The 18,137-nt window shown below is 45.9% G+C and overlaps 1 long non-coding RNA gene and 2 other non-coding genes across 12 annotated transcripts; 1 reads left to right on the top strand and 2 right to left on the bottom strand.

Annotated features, from left to right (window-relative positions):
* The first annotated feature begins 299 nt into the window (after window positions 1-299).
* On the top strand, window positions 300-371 carry TRNAQ-CUG. Its single transcript has one exon. It is a non-coding gene; the product is annotated as a tRNA-Gln (tRNA).
* A 3,387-nt stretch (window positions 372-3,758) lies between these two features.
* On the bottom strand, window positions 3,759-3,831 carry TRNAV-UAC. Its single transcript has one exon. It is a non-coding gene; the product is annotated as a tRNA-Val (tRNA).
* Window positions 3,832-7,812: 3,981 nt separating this feature from the next.
* LOC112585568 lies at window positions 7,813-16,036 on the bottom strand. 10 transcript variants are annotated; one of them, XR_006551669.2, is made up of 5 exons: window positions 15,424-16,034; window positions 15,144-15,333; window positions 9,986-10,031; window positions 9,268-9,496; window positions 7,813-8,757 (listed from the first exon to the last, which is right to left on the bottom strand). It is a non-coding gene; the product is annotated as an uncharacterized LOC112585568 (long non-coding RNA). The 10 variants fall into 10 exon arrangements; XR_006551673.2 differs by having other exon boundaries at window positions 15,144-15,197; window positions 15,424-16,033; XR_006551668.2 differs by lacking the exon at window positions 9,986-10,031 and having other exon boundaries at window positions 15,424-16,031.
* Window positions 16,037-18,137: the final 2,101 nt, after the last annotated feature.

The raw sequence follows: 18,137 nt of genomic DNA, 5'->3' as shown, positions 1-18,137 counted from the left end.
ATGGGACACTCTGGTTAACCTAGGTAGACTATGCGGTTGGTGATGGAGAGCTAAGGGGGTCTTCCCTGGCACAAAACCCAAAGTGGATTTCACCTCATTTTCTGAGGTGAGAGTGAGCTGAGTTGATCAAAGGAGAGGAGCAGAGAGAAAGCAAGAAGGATGAGCACCCACAGGAGTCAACTGTATTGGAGTCTCCTCAGAGCCTTAGGAGAACTGCCCTGAGCTTATGGGTGGGACGTATGGAGGCTAAAAAAGCGGATATTGTTCTGTGGCAATGGAGACCAGGTGGCTCCCCAGGGGGTTCCATGGTGTAATGGTGAGCACTCTGGACTCTGAATCCAGTGATCCGAGTTCAAATCTCGGTGGGACCTTTCTGCCTAGTTAGAAGAAGAACACTTTTTCTAATAGGGAACCCTAGTTAGAAGAACACTTTTTCTAATAGGGAACCCTATTCCCCTAATACGACCCGCCTTCTGGCTCCCGCGACCCTCAGCGGCGTGGTTCACACGGACACGGCGGACAGGTGTGGGACCGACCCGGGGCGTCCTCGCTGGACCCGGGCAGCTCTGCCCATCGCTAGCCATCAGAGCCCGGCCCCTCCTCTGCCCTCCAAGCCCCGGCCAGGGGCGCAGCGGCCCAGCCAGTGCCTCCCCCTCGTCATGTCCCCTGGGTCTCTGGAGTGAAAGGCAGAGGCTGAGCTTATGGAGTCCTGCCCCGTGAGGGGGCTTCGCACTGCCCATCTTGTAACTGCACGGTTGTCCCTGTGAGTAAATGGGTGCCAGGGATGAGCTGCCATGTCTGATATTCACATATTAGATGATACCTAAAAACATTTACCCCCACGTTGAAAGGGGAATATAAGTAACTATGATTTCTATAATTAAAAGACTTATTAATCTTCGTTGAAAAAATATTATACGGTATATTTAATTTTCTGTGACACATAAATTTGAATATTATAAATGGAAATTTTTTTTGGAATTAGAGTTTGCTTATGGGAATCAGGACTTCCCTGGTGGCTCAGATGGTAAAGCGTCTGTCTACAATGCAGGAGACCTGGGTTCGATCCCTGGGTCGGGAAGATTCCCGGGAGAAGGAAATGGCAACCCACTCCAGTACTCTTGTCTAGAAAATCCCATGGACGTAGGAGCCTGGTGCAGGCTACTGCCCATGAGGTCGCAAAGAGTCCAACACGACTGAGTGACTTCACTTTCACTTTCACTTTATGGGAATCAAAGCAATACAGGAAATTTAGGCAGTTCATTTTCATTAGGATTTTGAATAGAAAATAAATGCAAGACTTCTACAATCTATAATAATATGGCACCAATATTTTCCACATTTTTAGAAAATCTGAAAGTCAACATGAAGTAGTTTTTAGACCAAAATTATTAAAGCTGGGTAAGGCATACCAGGAGTCATCTCTGAGAGTATGACAGGACAAATATTTTCTATACAATTATACATCAATTATTAGAATTATCTAGAGTGTTAGAAGGAGAAGGCAATGGCACCCCACTCCAGTACTCTTGCCTGGAGAATCCCATGGATGGAGGAGCCTGGTGGGCTGCAGTCCATGGGGTCACTAAGAGTCGGACACGACTGAGCGACTTCACTTTCACTTCTCACTTTCATGCATGGGAGAAGGAAATGGCAACCCACTCCAGTGTTCTTGCCTGGAGAATCCCAGGGACAGGGGAGCCTGGTGGGCTACCGTCTATGGGGTCGCACAGAGTCGGACAGGACTGAAGCAACTTAGCAGCAGTAGCAGCAGAGTGTTAAAAGTATTCAAGATTCATCCTTACTATCAATTTGAAATTTTTTCTTGTACGTAGCATGGAGAGCACTAATTTATCTAAATCTATACGTTTTTTTATATTCCTGAGTTACATTTCAGGAAAACAGGAAGTTCAAGGGGAAAAAAAAAAAAAACCCATATGTGTTGTATTCACTGAGATAGAAAAGGTGATTCACTACCCCACTTTGGAGAGAAGGAGAGTGGAATATGTGTGGTAAAGCTGGATGCCTCTGTGCTTGAATTCAGACTGGACCTGGGACTGGGTCAAGGCCAGAACAACACAAGACTAGGCATTATTATCCTGGGGCTTAGACCCACCTGACAGCACCCACTCAACAGTCCTGGAAAGCTCTTGAGGATACTCCCCCTCCCTTGGACGGGTTTCCCATCTGGTTCTCTATTCCACCAGCCACAGAGAAGGACTTTTCACCTCTGTGTCCTGACAGAACACTTTATGGTCCCTGCAGGACACAGGGAGGCAGGCAAGAGTGAAGGGGGCAGCTGCACTGACCCGATGGGTTTCTAGCAAAGTAGCGGGAAAATCCCATAGAGAGAGGAGCCTGACTGGCTACAGTTCATGGGACTGAAAAGAGTAGGACATGACTGAGCCAGTGGGGGTGAGGACGAAGTGGTTCCACCAATCAGACTGATCAAAACACCACTGACTGCCCACCAAAGCAACCTGCAAGAGGCCAGAGGGCAGCCAGTGCTACAGAGGGCAGAGGATCAAAGCCTAGACCATCGTACAAGCACAGGGCATGACAGGCCTGCCTGTACTTGGAAAACAGCTGAATAAAACACCATCTAAGTTATTCTTTTAAAAAGCCTTTCAGTAGGGGCATTGGTGGTTCAGTGGTAGAATTCTCGCCTATCACGTGGGAGACCCAGTTTGATTCCTGGTCAATGCATTGCGGTCGTTTTTGTTTTGGGCTTCCCTGGTGGCTCAGATGGTAAAGAATCTGCCTGCAATTTAGGAGACCTGGGTTGGGAAGATCCCCTGGAGAAGAAAATGACAACCCACTCCAGTAGTCTTGCCTGGAGAATCCCATGGACAGAGGAGCATGGTGGGCTACAGTCCAAAGGGATCTCAAAAAGTCTGACACGACTGAGCGACTAACACACATACCCTTCCAAAAGAGACCAGATTCCAGGTTCCTGAGGGGCAAGAGGGCCCTCTTCTGGACAGCCAAGCTGTTCCTGTCCTTGAAAGACAGGTCCCACGGAAGATAGCTTTGAGAGGGACTCCCAAGTAAAGGAACGATCCTGAGATGTCGGCATGTTATTATCAAGTGATGTCATAACTCTTACATAAAGAAAGAAGATGATGTTAACTGCCCACGTAGGTACAGAATATACCATCTTGCAAACTTTTGGTATATTTCAAAAGCTTTTGGTTTTGGTTTTGAATGAATTTTTGGAACTGAAGCCCCACATTCTCTTTGAATGAAAACTCTGTTAAGTAAGACTCTGGGTTTACCATGCCAGGAGAAAAGAGTGGAGGCCAGAGCTGGCCAGCCAAGCTGTTCGCGGCATCTCAGCTCCAACAGCCAGCCTGAGGTCCAGGACCCTGAGGCCCGGACTCAGTGGCATTTAGAAACTCTGTGCAGAAATGTTCCCCACTGGACCTTTAAGCAAAATACTGTTCCCATCTGGGCAGGAAGAGAGTGACTTGTGTGAGTGCAGACGCTGGAAGAGAGCAAGTTTTCCCTGACCGGGAATCAAACTAGGGGCCGCAGCGCCGAGAGCATTGAATCCTTGCCACTAGACTACCAAGGAACTGTGAAGAAAAAGGTTATTTCGCTTCCTCAGGAGAAAGATGAGTGTAAGATGAATCGTCAGAAAGCAGAAAAGGAAATACCTCAGCGGCCTACAGCCGAGTCTGCTGCCTCATCTCTTGCCTTTCGCCTTTGCCAATGCAAATGCGGTGTGGTGGTGGGGTTGGGGCCGGGAGAGAGCAACCTGTTTCCGCCCGGTTTCGAACCGGGGACCTTTCGCGTGTAAGGCGAACGTGATAACCACTACACTACGGAAACCGGCCAACCTCCGTTACTTAACACTGTATCCATGAAATACCGAATGCTGCCACCAGCATCCAGACCACCAAATGGTAACACTCAAACAGGAACCTTGAAGCCCTGCTTTAGGGTTCCTCATCTCCCCTCAATTGAGGACCCTCAGGCCCCCACAGGCTGCATTCGGGGTCCCGCATCCAACGCAGAGTCCTCAGACCCTTAACTCTGCACCCGAGCTCAGGAGCTCCCGGAATCCGCAGGAGGCGGGGACGGTGGGTGCGTCCAAAGCCAGGAGATTCCGTGGCCGAGCAGTGTGGACGCCGCCCCTCCCGCTCTGCGGTCCCGCGCCGCGGTGGCCCTTGTCATGGCACAGGCGGTCAGCACTCTGGGCTCTCAGGAATGATCGATGCTTCCAATCCCCCGGGACCCGCCCTCTCCGCTGCTCCTTTGGACCTGACTCCTGTGCTCTTTCTCTGCGTTCCGGCTTGCCGCTGCACTTTCTGGTGTTCTCCTGGCAAAAGGGAGTCTCTTTGGTGGTCTCTAAAATGCCACCCCGCCGTCCCTGGGTGGGCTCGAACCATCAGCCTTTACGGTTAACAGCCAAACGCGCTAGTCGATTGCGCTATGGAGACAGCAGTACCGGCCTTTCCTGGAGTCTATGGAGTTGACACTTCTTCCTAGGATAAGACCCCTGCCCCTAAGGAAACGGTGCCATTTCCGTGCCCTCTATGACCACAGATGCCAGAGCCCCCAGAGATACCAGGAGCCAGGGCTCCAATCCTTCGGGCCTGAACGGAAATAGATCCAAGGACAGCTGAACAAACGGTGGGCTCCCATGATGGCTCTTCCCACGTCCTCACCTACACCCAACGAATCAGTTTGCCCACCCTGGCATAGGCCTCTGGGGCTGTGCTTCGGTTTCCTGTGTCCACCAGGCGATTTCCACCAGAGTGGGCTTCCCTGGGGCTCAGATGGTAAGAATCCGCCTGCAATGCAGGACACCCGGGTTCAATCCCTGGTTTGAGACTATCCCCTGGAGGAGGGCGTGCAACCCACTCCAGTATTCTTGCCTAGAGAATCCCCATGGATAATGAGCCTGGTGGGCTAAGTCCATGGGGTGGCAAAGAGTTGGACAGGACTTAGCGACTAAGCACAGAGGTTGCAGGGATGGTCGCTCTGTGTCTGCACGCCAGGGACAGAGTCGGGCACTCACTGGGATGCTCTAGGACTTGGATGAATACATTGTCTTCTTTAGCCCTTCGTCCCATGAAGACTGTTGAGAAGGGACATACAGAAAAGTTGTCGAAATGGACGGTTCTTTCTAAAAAGCCTTTATCCCAGTTTTTGGAAACCGCAGCATCCAGTGGGGTGGGCAACGGAAAGGCTCCCGGAGCAGCGCCAGCGGGTTGAAGCTCCTGCATCCCAGCCTGGGTAGGCTGCGTTCTGTGAGGTTTGCCTGGGAGCGGGAAAGGGTGAAAACCAAGCTGGGAAGGCTGGTTTGGGAGGAAGGCATGGAGACCTCCCAGGAGGCTTGGGCAGGAATCCTTAGAGCTGAACATTGCTCCACTCCAGGTAGCAGAGTGGGGAAGGAGGGACAGGGCTGGTGCAGGCAAGAATCAAGGAGGCCTAAGGAGAGGGGAGGAAGGAGAGAATAAAAGTGTTTGTGCCTCTACCCTTCCCCCCTCCCTCTCTTGCCTTCTCTCCTCTTCTTGGTCTTCTTCCCGTCCCTACAACTGAGAAATCTTGATACACCCACTTCTGAGAAGAGAGATCCAACTATCTGTGCTTGAGTGCACAAATTCCGGGTTGTAAAAATAGTTCTGTCCTTATGTGGCCTTAGACAAATAAAGAAAATTTCTTGTGTCTCCCTTCTTTCTGCTTTAAAATGGGAGGAATGTAAGCATTTGTTGTCAGATGTGCCTGGGTTTAGAAACTACTGGATGAATCATGTTATCAGCTGTGAAATCATATTGTCACTGTTCTTAGAATCTGACAAACTCTAACCTTATATAGTTCACCTTAAATTAACTTGATACTTCTAGAAATTTCTGTAAATGGAATCAAGACAAAGGCTCCTGTGATTGTTCTTGCAGGTTGCTCCGATACAGCTGGACCACCCTTCATTGCCAGTTCTCTGCTTGCAGATCAGGACAGATGTACAGGCTGGAGGAAATGGGAAGAATGCACATCTTCACGCATCCCAGTTCTAACCTCACCTGATTCTGTCCTTGCCCCTTGTGAGAGCCCTGTTCTCCAGGTTTCCTGGCCATTCTGTGATCTCTCAACATACTTTCTATGGATTTCTTTTCTTCCTTTATGAGTCAGAGTCCATTTCAGGTCCTTGTATCCATAAACCTTGACCTTTCTTCAATTTTCCTGGAGGAGTACTTTGTCTTGTTTATTACCACTCAACATCTTGATTTTCAAAAAGAAGTTTGATCTTTTCACTCTGGAGCTGTGAACTTCCTCCTCATAATAAGAGCTTCCCCTTTGCCTCCTTCCTCGAGTCAACCTCTCCGTCCAGTCTTTTGGAACAAAATACATCTCCAGGCAACACTAGCCATCTTTCTGTGTTTTTTGGCTGGCCAAAAACTAGTGCTATTTTTTTCTGTTCTGTGTATTGGGTTAGAGAGCAAACAGTTTTAGGATACAATGAAGAACTAAAGATTATTATTCTGAGCCCTGATAGGATTTATACCTATTATACATGCAAATATTTAATGTAGTGGTATTTTGGGTACATAAGTACCATCTGTACTGTAAGACAACTTGGATGTGCATCCTCTATGATTCAACAATCAGTGCTCTTGGGTACCTTGATATTTGTATGCCTTTTTTTAAACTGCAATTTCTGGGTTTGATATGTTAAGAAATGGGAGAGAAACTGACTTGATCGACCTGACCAAAGAGTCCGTGACTGCCTAAGTGTCAGAGCTGTGCCTCATGCCCTCCTCGACATGTGGTTGATTTTGAGTCACCCCAGGTGAGTTTGGGTCTTCCCTAGTGGCTCAGCGGGTAAAGAATCTGCCTGCAATGCAAGAGACCCAGGTTAAATCCCTGGGTTGGGAAGATCCCCTGGAGAAGGGAATGGCCACCCACTCCAGTATTCTTGCCTGGAGAATCTCTTGGAACCTGGCATGCTCCAGTTCATGGGGTCACAAAGTCAGACAAGACTGAGAGAAGTTCCCTTCACTTCTAGGTGAGTATAGCTAGTTTGTCTGAGGTGTTTGATGTAAATGGTTATTTTTACTTATATTACAAATCTAACAAATACACACTTTCTGTGAGAAAACTTTACCCCTCCCAGATCAGAAATGTATGAAGAAAAGGAGAGTTCTCCTGCCTCCATTTCCACTCCACTGCTGACACAGTTTACATGTTACAGATAAGAGGTGCTGGCGGCGGTTTTGGAGGGTAATCTGTACTATGGGAAAACTAAGGGACCCAGGAAATCCCGCCGCCTGCCCTGACAACCATCTGCCCTCTTGGAGCAATGAGAAAAAGTGAAGGCAAGGAAAAGGCAAATAACACTCTTATTTGCAGAAATTTTAGCTCAAGATGGGACATTCTGCTTAACCAGGGCAGAATATGTGGTTAATGATGGAGAGCTAGGGGGCTCTTCCCTGGCACAAAACCCAAAGCGGATTTTACCTTATTTTCTGAGGTGAGAGTGAACTGAGCCTATCAAAGGAGAGGAGCAGAAAGAAAGCAAAAGGGATGAGGGTCAACTGTGTTCAAGTCTTGGGAGTAGGAATGGGACATATGGAGGCTGAAGAAGCAGATGCCCTTTCCCTGGCAGTGGAGAGAAGGTAGCTGCCAAAGAGGTTCCATGGTGTAATGGTGAGGACCCTGGATCCAGCGATCCGAGTTCAAATCTCGTGGGACCTTTCTGATTAATTAGAAACGATGTCCCTGTGAGTAAATGGTGACACGGAGGGCCTGCGATGTCGCTAATCAGCCGGGAATCCCGACAGCTTTCGGGTGGAGAGTTCCAGACCTGAATGGGAAGAACTGCGTTTTATTCAAGTTCTCTATTTTTCCGACTTTTTATTGGCCGTGTCCCAGTTTATTATGATTTTATTCAGAGTTTCTCACTCTTAAGTCTCCGTTGGCCATGCAAAGCTGCTGTTCAGTCAAGATTCGAACCTTCACTCATGGAATCCTGTGCTTTGGTCCCAAGCTCAGACCGAAAGAGGAGCTTGGGTAGCATATTCCGGCGTCTGAGGAGACCCAGCTCCCTGACCCAGGGCCACCCGGCCAGGCTGCTCCGTGGCCGAAGGGGAGATGAGGCTGTTGGGAGTCTGGAGCCGGGGGCCGGGTTCCCTTTGTTCTGCCGCCACTCTGCTCCACGGAGATGATTTCTCACAACGTGAGCGAATGGAAACACTTGTGTCCTCTACTGCTTGGGAGAAAAACACTAATGAGGCCCGTGATGGACTGGAACAGCTCAAGTTTTCCCTTCGCGGTGCTAAGAGGCATCACTCTGATACTTACAATTTGGAACTTTCAGTGGTTACAAAGGACTCAATGACGCAGCTGTCATTGTAGGACAAGAAACAAAGGTGTGAGGCTGGCGAAAAGATCCGAGGAAGGCAAACATCAGGAGGGAACACAGGATGAGCCAGAAGGGAGAAAGGGATTGGAAGGGAGAGGAGTGGGTGGTCGCTGGGTTGGGGTGACCACAGCGCCTCACTCTGGAGCAGCTCCCACCCTTTACTGAAGTGTCCCCGACCCGATTCACCCCAAATCGCAAAGCTGCTGGAGTGGCATTTGTTCTGGCAAAGTTCCCTTTGCGGTTCCATGTGGAGTGGTGAGGTGGGCTGTGTGGGTCTGCAGGTGAGTGGAAGTCCTGGCGGCTGCCTTGGAGATGACTGACTGGCAGGCAGGGAACCACACACACTCCACTTTCCCCTGTTCAGGCCGGTCTGCAGCATCTGGGGTGGGAAACTGGAAAATCGGAGCATCAGTATTTATTTAGAGATAAGGAGATACATAGCCAAACATGCAGTGAAAGGGGTTATCCCTGGAAAAAAGGAACATGAGAAGGGATCAAGAGACTACTGTTTTGGGGCATATGTATCTTTGTATTACATATATATTTTCTAAAGTTCATTGCTTGTATTTTGAATTTAAATTTGTATGTAGTCATATGTATCACTTTTTAAAAATTCTGGGTCTTGTGTCATGTGTAGGGGAATATTTTCCAGTGTAAAACCATGATTTTTTTTTTTAAGTTCAGCATTCTTGAAGCAAGGAGTTGGACCATTATTGCTGTTTTGTTGAGCTGATCAGATCAGCTGATAAACTCAGATCCTTCCAGTCCAGGCGATTACTGCTGATCAAACAGGATTGCTTTACTCTCTCTTGGAGGCTCCACAGACACTGCAAGCCATCAGTAACTTAAATAAAACCACACCCAGACTTTATGCAGTATTGTGCCAAAATGTAAAAGCTTACACTCAATGATGACATGCAAAGTGCCATGTGCCCAGGCATGGTCTACAAGTTTTACATGGGTGCACTTATTTAATCCTTTCAACAGGCTTCTATCATATCACCATCCTCATTTCATGTATGAGAAAACTGAGACATGGAAAGCTTATCGAACTTGTTCAATTGCTCAGTCAGTGCGTAGCATCTGAAAGGAGGAATTTGATCTGAAGCCCACTTGGGTCCACAAGATACGCTGCCAATCAAAGAGAAACACAAGCGGTAAAAATGCTTGACAGAAATTTAAGCCTGAATATTTCTTTTGGTAAAACAACGAGGAGGAGTCATGTAACAGCCATTAAACTGTACTAAGTATCCTCATGACCCACTTGCCTCCCAAACATCTTTCTTATCCCAACAGCATGCATGCGTGCTAAGTTGCTTCAGTCGAGTCTGGCTCTTGTGACCCTATGGACTGTAGCCCCCCAGGCTCCTCTGTCCATGAGATTCTCCAGGCAAGAATACTGGAGTGGGTTGCCATGCCCTCCTCCAGGGAATCCTCCCAATTTGGGGATCAAACCCACATGTCTTATGTCTCCTGCATTAACAGGCAGGTTCTTTACCACTAGCTCTACCTGTGAACCCATTCCAACAGCAGTTCCCCCCAATTCTCCAACTTAAACACAATTCCTGCCAGAACTAGGTTTTCTCTCCCCTTTATCTCTTCCTCTCACCTACTCCATACCTCTTTCATAGCTCTTCTCTTCTTTCACTTCCAGGTCATTCATTTTCTAAATTAAAAAATGTTAACTACATATAAAGAAGTAAACAAGCAGTCATCCATAGTTCCAATTCCTGAAATTAACTACTATTAACATCTTTATGTATTTTCTTCAAATCTATTTTTAAGTTTTTACATTTTTTTGCAAAAATTTTATGTGCTGATTATATAAAATTCAAATGCTGAAGAAGAAACAAATATGTAAAGTTTTGAAACCTCTTAAATTCAAAAATAACTTTTGTTAATGTAGGTAAATATTGATAGAGTTGTTTTCATATATCAACAGAAAAGCATCTACATATGCTTTTATAAAATTGAGCTCTTACAGATTCTATTTCTATTTTAAAATATTCCACTTAATAGTACATATATTTAATGCAAGAAAATCAAAAATGCAAAAATTAAGAAATAGTTGAACTTTCAAGCAAATTGTTTATCATAAAAGAGAGGTTTCTGTGGTGGCTGAAGTTGTAGTAATGGTCGAGGTGGTACCTTCACCACTCCTCAAGGATTTCGTGGTGGATTGAGAGGAGGTCATGGAGGCAAGGAGCTTGCAGACTTTGAATACAGGAAAGACAACAAACTAGCTGCATAGTCTACAAACAAGTCTTTGGAAATAGATGGATTTCTAGTTCTTCTTGGTCCTAAGAATTGGTTTCAATCTTTGAGAGGAATGAAGAGAATTTGCTGTGTATCTGTCATTGCACTAGGTTGTTTGTTTTTCCGCTTAATTTCAAAGATACAATACAATACAATGCTCATCCTAAAACATGAGCATTAAATATATCTGGTATAACAGAAGGTTGCTGCTGCTACTGCTGCTAAGTCGCTTCAGTCGTGTCCGACTCTGTGCGACCCCATAGACGGCAGCCCACCAGGCTCCCCCGTCCCTGGGATTCTCCAGGGAAGAACACTGGAGTGGGTTGCCATTTCCCTCTCCAATGCATGAAAGTGAAAAGTGAAAGTGAAGTCACGCAGTTGTGTCCAACTCTTTGTGACCCCATGGACTGCAGCCCACCAGGCTCCTCCATCCATGGGATTTTCCAGGCAAGAGTACTGGAGTGGGGTGCCATTGCCTTCTCCCAACAGAAGGTTAGGTAATTTCTTATGTATAGAACTCCAGTGGAAGTTGAAAGTATTTTTTCATCACTGAAAGGATCTATCTTATCACTAAATTGTATTTGGCAGTTGCCGCACGTTGCCTGCAAATAGGACTGTGAAATTGGGAAAGGAATACAAAGGCAGTATATTGTCACCCTGTTTATTTAACTTATATGCAGAGTACACCATGCAAAATGCCAGGCTGGATGAGTTACAAGTGGGAATCAAGACTGCCAGGAGAAATATCAACAACCTCAGATATGCAGATGATACCACTCTAATGGCAGAAAGTGAAGAGGAACTAAAAAGCCTCCTGATAAAGGTGAAAGAGAGTGAAAGATCTGGCTTAAAAATCAACATAGAAAAACTAAGATCATGGCATCCGGTCGCATCACTTTATGGGAAATAGACAGGGAAAAGGTGGAAGCAGAGAGATTTTCTCTTCTTAGGCTCCAAAATGACTGTGGATGGTGACTGCAGCATGAAATTAGAAGATGCTTGCTTCTTAGAAGGAAAGCTATGACAAATCTAGACAGTGTATTAAAAAGCAAAGACATCACCTTGCCATCAAAGGTCCATGTAGTCAAGGCTATGGTCTTTCCAGTAGTCATGTACAGATATAAGAGTTGGACCATAAAGAAGGCTGAGCGCTGAAGAATTGATGCTTTGAAATTGTGGTACTGGCGAAGACTCTTGAGAGTCTCTTGGACAGTAAGGAGATCACATCAGTCAATCCTAAAGGAAATCAATCCTGAATACTCATTGGAAAGAATGATGCTGAAACTCCAATACTTTGGCTACTTGATGTGAAGAACTGGCTCATTGGAAAAGACCCTGATGCTGGGAAAGATTGAAGGCAGGAGGAGAGGAGAAGAGATCGACAGAGGATGCGATGGATTGGTAGCATCACTGATTCAATGGACATGAGCCTGGGCAAACTCTGGAAGATAGTGACGGACAGGGAGGCCTGGCTTGATGCAGTCCATGGGGTTGCAGAGTCAGATATGACTTAGCAACTGAACGACAACAGCAGGGCTGTGATGATACTGTGTTTTGAGCTACAGAAGGTTGTGTGTGTGTGTGTGTGTGTGTGTGTGTGTGTGGCGGGAAGGAGGTCAGTCTATCTTTCTTTTTCTTTCTTTTTTTAGAAATCCTGTAATATCCCTTTTGAGGCAACTTATTTTGTTAATTAAATAGGGTGCTGGATGGTAGAGAATTTTGTCAGTCAACTATGTACATATAGTAAATACTCTTTCTTAGGTAAAGGTAACATTTTTATATAGTTGTAAAATTCCAATTGGAAAAGACCCTAATGCTGGGAAGGATTGGGGGCAGGAGGAGAAGGGGACGACAGAGGATGAGATGGCTGGATGGCGTCACTGACTCAATGGACATGGGTTTGGGTAGACTCGTGGAGTTGGTGACGGACAGGGAGGCCTGGCGTGCTGCGATTCATGGGGTCGCAAAGAGTCGGACATGACTGAGCGACTGAACTGAACTGACTGAAAATTCCAATATATTCCATTGCCAAAGAAACATTAAGAACTTTGTACAACTGTATAAAAAGCAACTAACTTTTTAGAGAATAAACATTTTAGAGTTAGCAAAAAATAAAAAAGAACCCTCTAAAGGCTAACAACAACAATAGACATTTAAACATAATTTAAGACATTAAGACCTGGAACTACGGGGGCCAAATAGGAAAGCCAGGAGCATGGAGGGAAGGACTGTCATCCCTTCCTGACTACCTCGGGGATGGCATTCATAGATCTGTTCAGTCCCAGAAGCCTCTGAGATCCGAGTGAGTACTGAGAGTGTGAGTAGAGAGTGGGATGATGTTTAAGGGTAGGTCCAAAGAAAACTAATTAAAAAGCACAATATGCAGATGGAGTATCTAGGTCATTGAAAGTAAAAGTTGTACATCCTACTCATCCCCAACAGTGGGAAGTTTCCTTGGTCAAATATGAAATATATGAACCAAGACCAAAGTTAACTTTCAGTGCCTTAACTGATTAGAAAACGGGTTTTTAGAGTTTCTAACAGATTTCCTCAGTCTCAAAGAAGTCTGTCCATGCTATTATGCTCTGCACCCCCAACAGATGAGTTTTTGACCAAAAAAAGCCAATCAAGAAATAACACCATGACTAGGGCCTGCTTGGATATTGGTTTCCAGGTCTGTCAGACACACTGAGTTTATTACAATGACATTAGGGTGGGTTTGTGGTTAGGAGCCCAATCTGATGAGGTGTGGCTGTGGGATTGGCAGAACTTGCTGCTACTTGCCTTCTGTTTGACTGTGGGCAATGCCAGTTTTGCAAGTGTGGTTGGGAAGATTCCCCTGGAGAAGGAAATGGCTACCCACTCCAGTATTCTGGCCTGGAGAATTCCATAGTCTGTATGGTCCATGGGGTCGCAAAGAGTCAGACATGACTGAGTGACTTTCACTTTCACATGAAAATAATAATAAGTACTTCATAAAGTTGTTGTGCAGATTAAATGAAATAATCTAATAATACACCTGACATACTGTGTGGCTTATATTAAATATGCTCTTGATAGGAAACAATTCAGCCTTTTGGACATTTGAATAATTTTTGTATTTGTGAATGTAATATCCTTCACAAAATAAATTCATATTAAAGAATTAAAAATTTTAAATGAAATTTATAAAATATATGCCCACAAAAAAGGGTTGCTTTTATGTAGCTCTGTTCACATTAGTCACTCGGTCAGTGTCCAGCTCTCTGCAACCCCATGGACTGTAGCTCGCCAGGCTCCTCTGTTCTTGGAATTCTCCAGACCATTTCCTTTTCCAGGGGATCTTCCTGACGCAGGGATTCAACCTAGGTCTCCTACATTGCAGGCAGATTCTTTACCGTCTGAGCCACAAGGGAAGCCCTCTAGACCCCCCAGTTGAAAACCATTCAAATATCCATCACGAGGTGAATGGATATAATTGTGATACAGTCAAAGGAATATTACTCTTCTATAAAATGAAATGAATTCCTGATACTTGGCAATAATATGGATTGCTCTCAAAAGCATCATGCTGGGTGATGAACAAGTACATACTCTGAATTTTGAGAACTGACAAAACTGGTCCATAGTGACAGGAACTAGATCACTGATTACCTGGGACAGGGAGTAGTAGGGAGATTGACTGCAAAGGGGCACAGGAGGACATTTTGGAGTAGTGGGGAAGTTCTTTTTTCTTGAACAGGGTAGTGGTTCCTTGGGTACATTGATTTGTCAAAAGTCATCAAACTTGAAATGGATGCATTATTTTCAAATTATATCTTAAGAAATTAATTTTTTAAAGTAATAAGAATCGTTCCAAGTTTTAATGTCTTAAATTAATTTTTAAAAATGTCATTATTTTCTAATTATATCTTAAGAAGTTAATTTTTTAAAGTAGTAAGAATCGTCCCTGTAGTTTCTATTTGCAAATACTTTGTGGATCAGAACTGAGAGTGAAGGGATTGGCAAAATAGGCCACATCTGCCACACTGGACCTGAGGTTTTCTTCTAAACTGTAGATCAATATTTTCAGATAGGGAAAAAACTAAGATTATATTTGAATAAAAAAAAATGCCCTGTAGAATTCTTACTGCCATTTAAGGAGAAGGGATGTTTAGGAAACTTCCTAATTTGCCAGGTTACTGAAGCATGTCAGGTGCTCATTGGAAGCTTAGGAAAGAGAACTACTGCTTTCTGTCTAGGGAGGTAGTAAGAGAAAGTCTGAGAGAAAAGGTGAGGGGGAGAGAGAACTGGATCTAGAAATACGAAAAGGCTGCTTGGGGTGCAAATTGTAAGTGGGGTGGTACTTAGGGAATTCCCTAGAAATGATTGGGAAAGGAAATGGCGACCCACTCCAGAATTCTTGCCTGGAAAATCCTACGGACACAGGAGTCTGGTGGGTTACAGTCCATGGAGTTGCAAAGAGTCGGACACGACTGAGCAGGGACACACTACCAATAATTCACTAGCGGTAAAAACAAACTAACAAACAAATACCACTTACCAGTGCAGAAGACTTAAAGAGATCCGAGCTTGACCCCTGGGTGAGAAAAATTCTCTGAAGCAAGAAATGACAACCCACTCCAGTATTCCTGCTTGAGAAATCTCATGGACAAACCAGCCTCGCAGGCTATGGTTCATAGGGTTGCAAAAAATCAGACACCACTAAATCCATTTAGGCCAAGACGAAGCAACTTGGTAAGATGTGAAAGCAAGTCAGCTGACGATTCAAGAAATAACGTCCTAGATTAAATAACAGAAAACCAGTAGGAAAAATGGCTTACTTGCAGTCTCTCATCATCAGATGAAAAAACTGGTCACATAACGACTCTTGGTTCTTCTGCAAGTCTGATTACAGTTGCAACCTCAGGAGCTTACATACACAAAGCATTCTCAGTAGCATAAAACTTCTGCTGCACACCTGTGTGATAACTGATAAATCACCTTATTGCATAAAAATAAAACATAAAGCTAACATCCATCAATGAAGTCTGTTTTTGCATGCATGAAAAACCAAAGGAAACCGTGACGCATATTCACCCAGTAACTCAGTTCCCCATTTGAGAAAACCGAATAGACATCAACAAATCGAGAGTACATTCGACTAATACCGGTATGAAATCACCACCTTTACAATCATAGTTGTTCCCAAATACATAACATCGCTGCTTGCCTGCCCCACCTCAACCTCATACGCCCTACACTGTATAGACATGCTCACTTCACTCCCCGCATCCCCGAGCCTTCCTGGACTTTCCACACAGCGGATACACGCACTTCAAAGCAAAAGTCCTCTCCACGCCACGGGAGACCAGAAGACGTACCGGCAGCCCCTGCGCTCAGATATCTACATACGACACGCCCCATCCGTGACGTCAACGGGAATCCGCGCTTCCCTCCAGCCCACGCCCCGCCCTAGTCCCCGCCTCCCTCCTCCCACGCCGTCCGACCGGGCCAACCGGCCGGCGGGCGCTCTCTAGGGGAAGTGACATCCGCCTCCTGCTCCTGTTCTCCCACCCTCTATGTGTTGCCGCCAAGCGCTCTCCGCTGCCTGCCTGACCTTTGTCCTGCCTAGCATCGGTCTGGCAGTCGGCTGAAGCCTGTGCACCTTTTTTCAAATAACGGCGTTCAATGGGGAGAACGGAACATCTAGCAGTCCAGGGGAAACCGGTTCCTTTCAAATCCAGTTGTCTTTGTGATGTAGTATTGTGTGTATGTTTAGTAAGACGCAGTAAGTATCACGACCGGCGGTGAAATTTATTGAATTTTTGAAAGTTCAATTTCACTCATCAAAAATTTCGTTCACTTTATCTTCAAATGTTACTTTGACTGTATCTTCGAACAGATTTTTAACACCTATATTCCTCTGTCCTAGGAATCAAATACATTCTTTAACACATGTTCATTTGTTATAACTATGCAAGTTATGATTTTACCTTTTTCTGGAAATTATTTTTTAACACGTCTCCTTGCATATGATCCGTGCGTTAGGAGGTGCACATTTTTGGATGTTTTTTTTCACATTACATTTGGGCTAAATTTTCTCTGCCCTTCCAGATTTCCTCTCTACCCTTCTCCCCTGATCTGTGTGCTTGAGGCTGACCCCCATAACCAGCATTTCCCAGTTTTTCTTGCCCTCGGGATCCCGGTGGCTGCAGTTACAGGAAGGATCAGAAGTGAGAGGAGAGAGATGTGAATGAAAAATGTTGCCTGCCATAGCAGCAAACAAAAGATGCTGCGCCATCTAGCCACCAGCCACTACCGACCTTAGTAAGGGCAATGAAAAGAATCCTATTTGTTGCGTCCTGGGAATCCTTCAAAAGCCGAGGGAGAGACACACGTTCAAGTGCTGCCATTCTGGGGAGGAAAAGGGGCTGCTTACTCCCTGGTTGCCGGGCCCAGGTTGTCTGCTTTGGCTCCAGCTGCTGTTGGGAAGTCTACTCACTCACCTTCACCAGCGCCGGGAGGACTGAGCCCCTGCGGACGCCGACTTCATCTTCAGGGTGTCTTTAGATGAAGAAATCACCGAGGTTTCTTATTTTCTCTTAAAGTATTTCCACCTCTCCCTCTCTTTCTTCAAGACCGTTTTTCGGTTACTGCCCGCGGGGTTAGAACCAGGCTGGCAGTGGGCGCGGAAGAACCACGGAGTCGCCCCGCGCACCGCGCACCTGCGCCTCGTGGGCTCTGGGCAAATTGAATCCACTCAGCCGCCGCCGCCGGAAGCGTTTCCGTTCGCGCCACCGGAGGTGTGGAGCTCTTGACCCCGCCCCCGGCCCTCTAGGACAGGTCCAGGAGAGGTCGATTTTCGGCCCAAAACCAGGACCGAGCTTAAAGGTCTCAAACTCTAAAGTCTTGATGGAGCGACCGTCGCGAGTTGAATCTATCTCCACGCCTTTATCAGGAGAGTTGAGGGCCTAAATCACACACGAAAAAGATTGTGTGCATTAAAGCGCACAATTGAAGAATAAGCTTTTCTTACAAGTTGAAAGTGTGGTATGAAAGACTGACGTCAAAGAGAAGTGTGTTTGGCCCGAGCAAACAGAGCATCAGCTAAGGTGGGAAAGCACCCTTGCCACAGGTTTCTGGGGAAAGATCTGGAATTTCGGAATTTCGTTTAGAGCCCTGGGGTCTTCCTTGGAAGTGTTTTTCATTAAGGCTGTCCCCTTTCCACATCCATCCTCGTTAGCGATGTTTGGGAATCCAGATCTCACCTCAGGGGCCTCCCCTCCTGCCTCATTTATTTTGAAGACAGAATTCCAAAGGTTTGCACCACTCTGATGCTTCCTTTTCAAGTATCAAGGTCTTGAAAGCATCTGCACCACACTAATCAGAGGAGTAACTGACCAGCAGCAGTCCTTTGATGTGCCTGAACTTCCGACTTCTGAATTCATTCAACTGAGTTCTCCAGAAGCTGGATGAGGGCTACTAAAGATCCTTCTAGGCAAACTCGCTGGAGGAAATGTTACCCAGCTTAGTCTTGGGAAATTCTTAGTCAGTT

The sequence above is a fragment of the Bubalus bubalis genome, chromosome 6 (assembly GCF_019923935.1).
Source record: "Bubalus bubalis isolate 160015118507 breed Murrah chromosome 6, NDDB_SH_1, whole genome shotgun sequence".
Lineage (NCBI taxonomy): Eukaryota > Metazoa > Chordata > Mammalia > Artiodactyla > Bovidae > Bubalus > Bubalus bubalis.
Note: the sequence above shows the minus strand (reverse complement) of the source record. Positions and strands in the feature narration are given on the sequence as shown.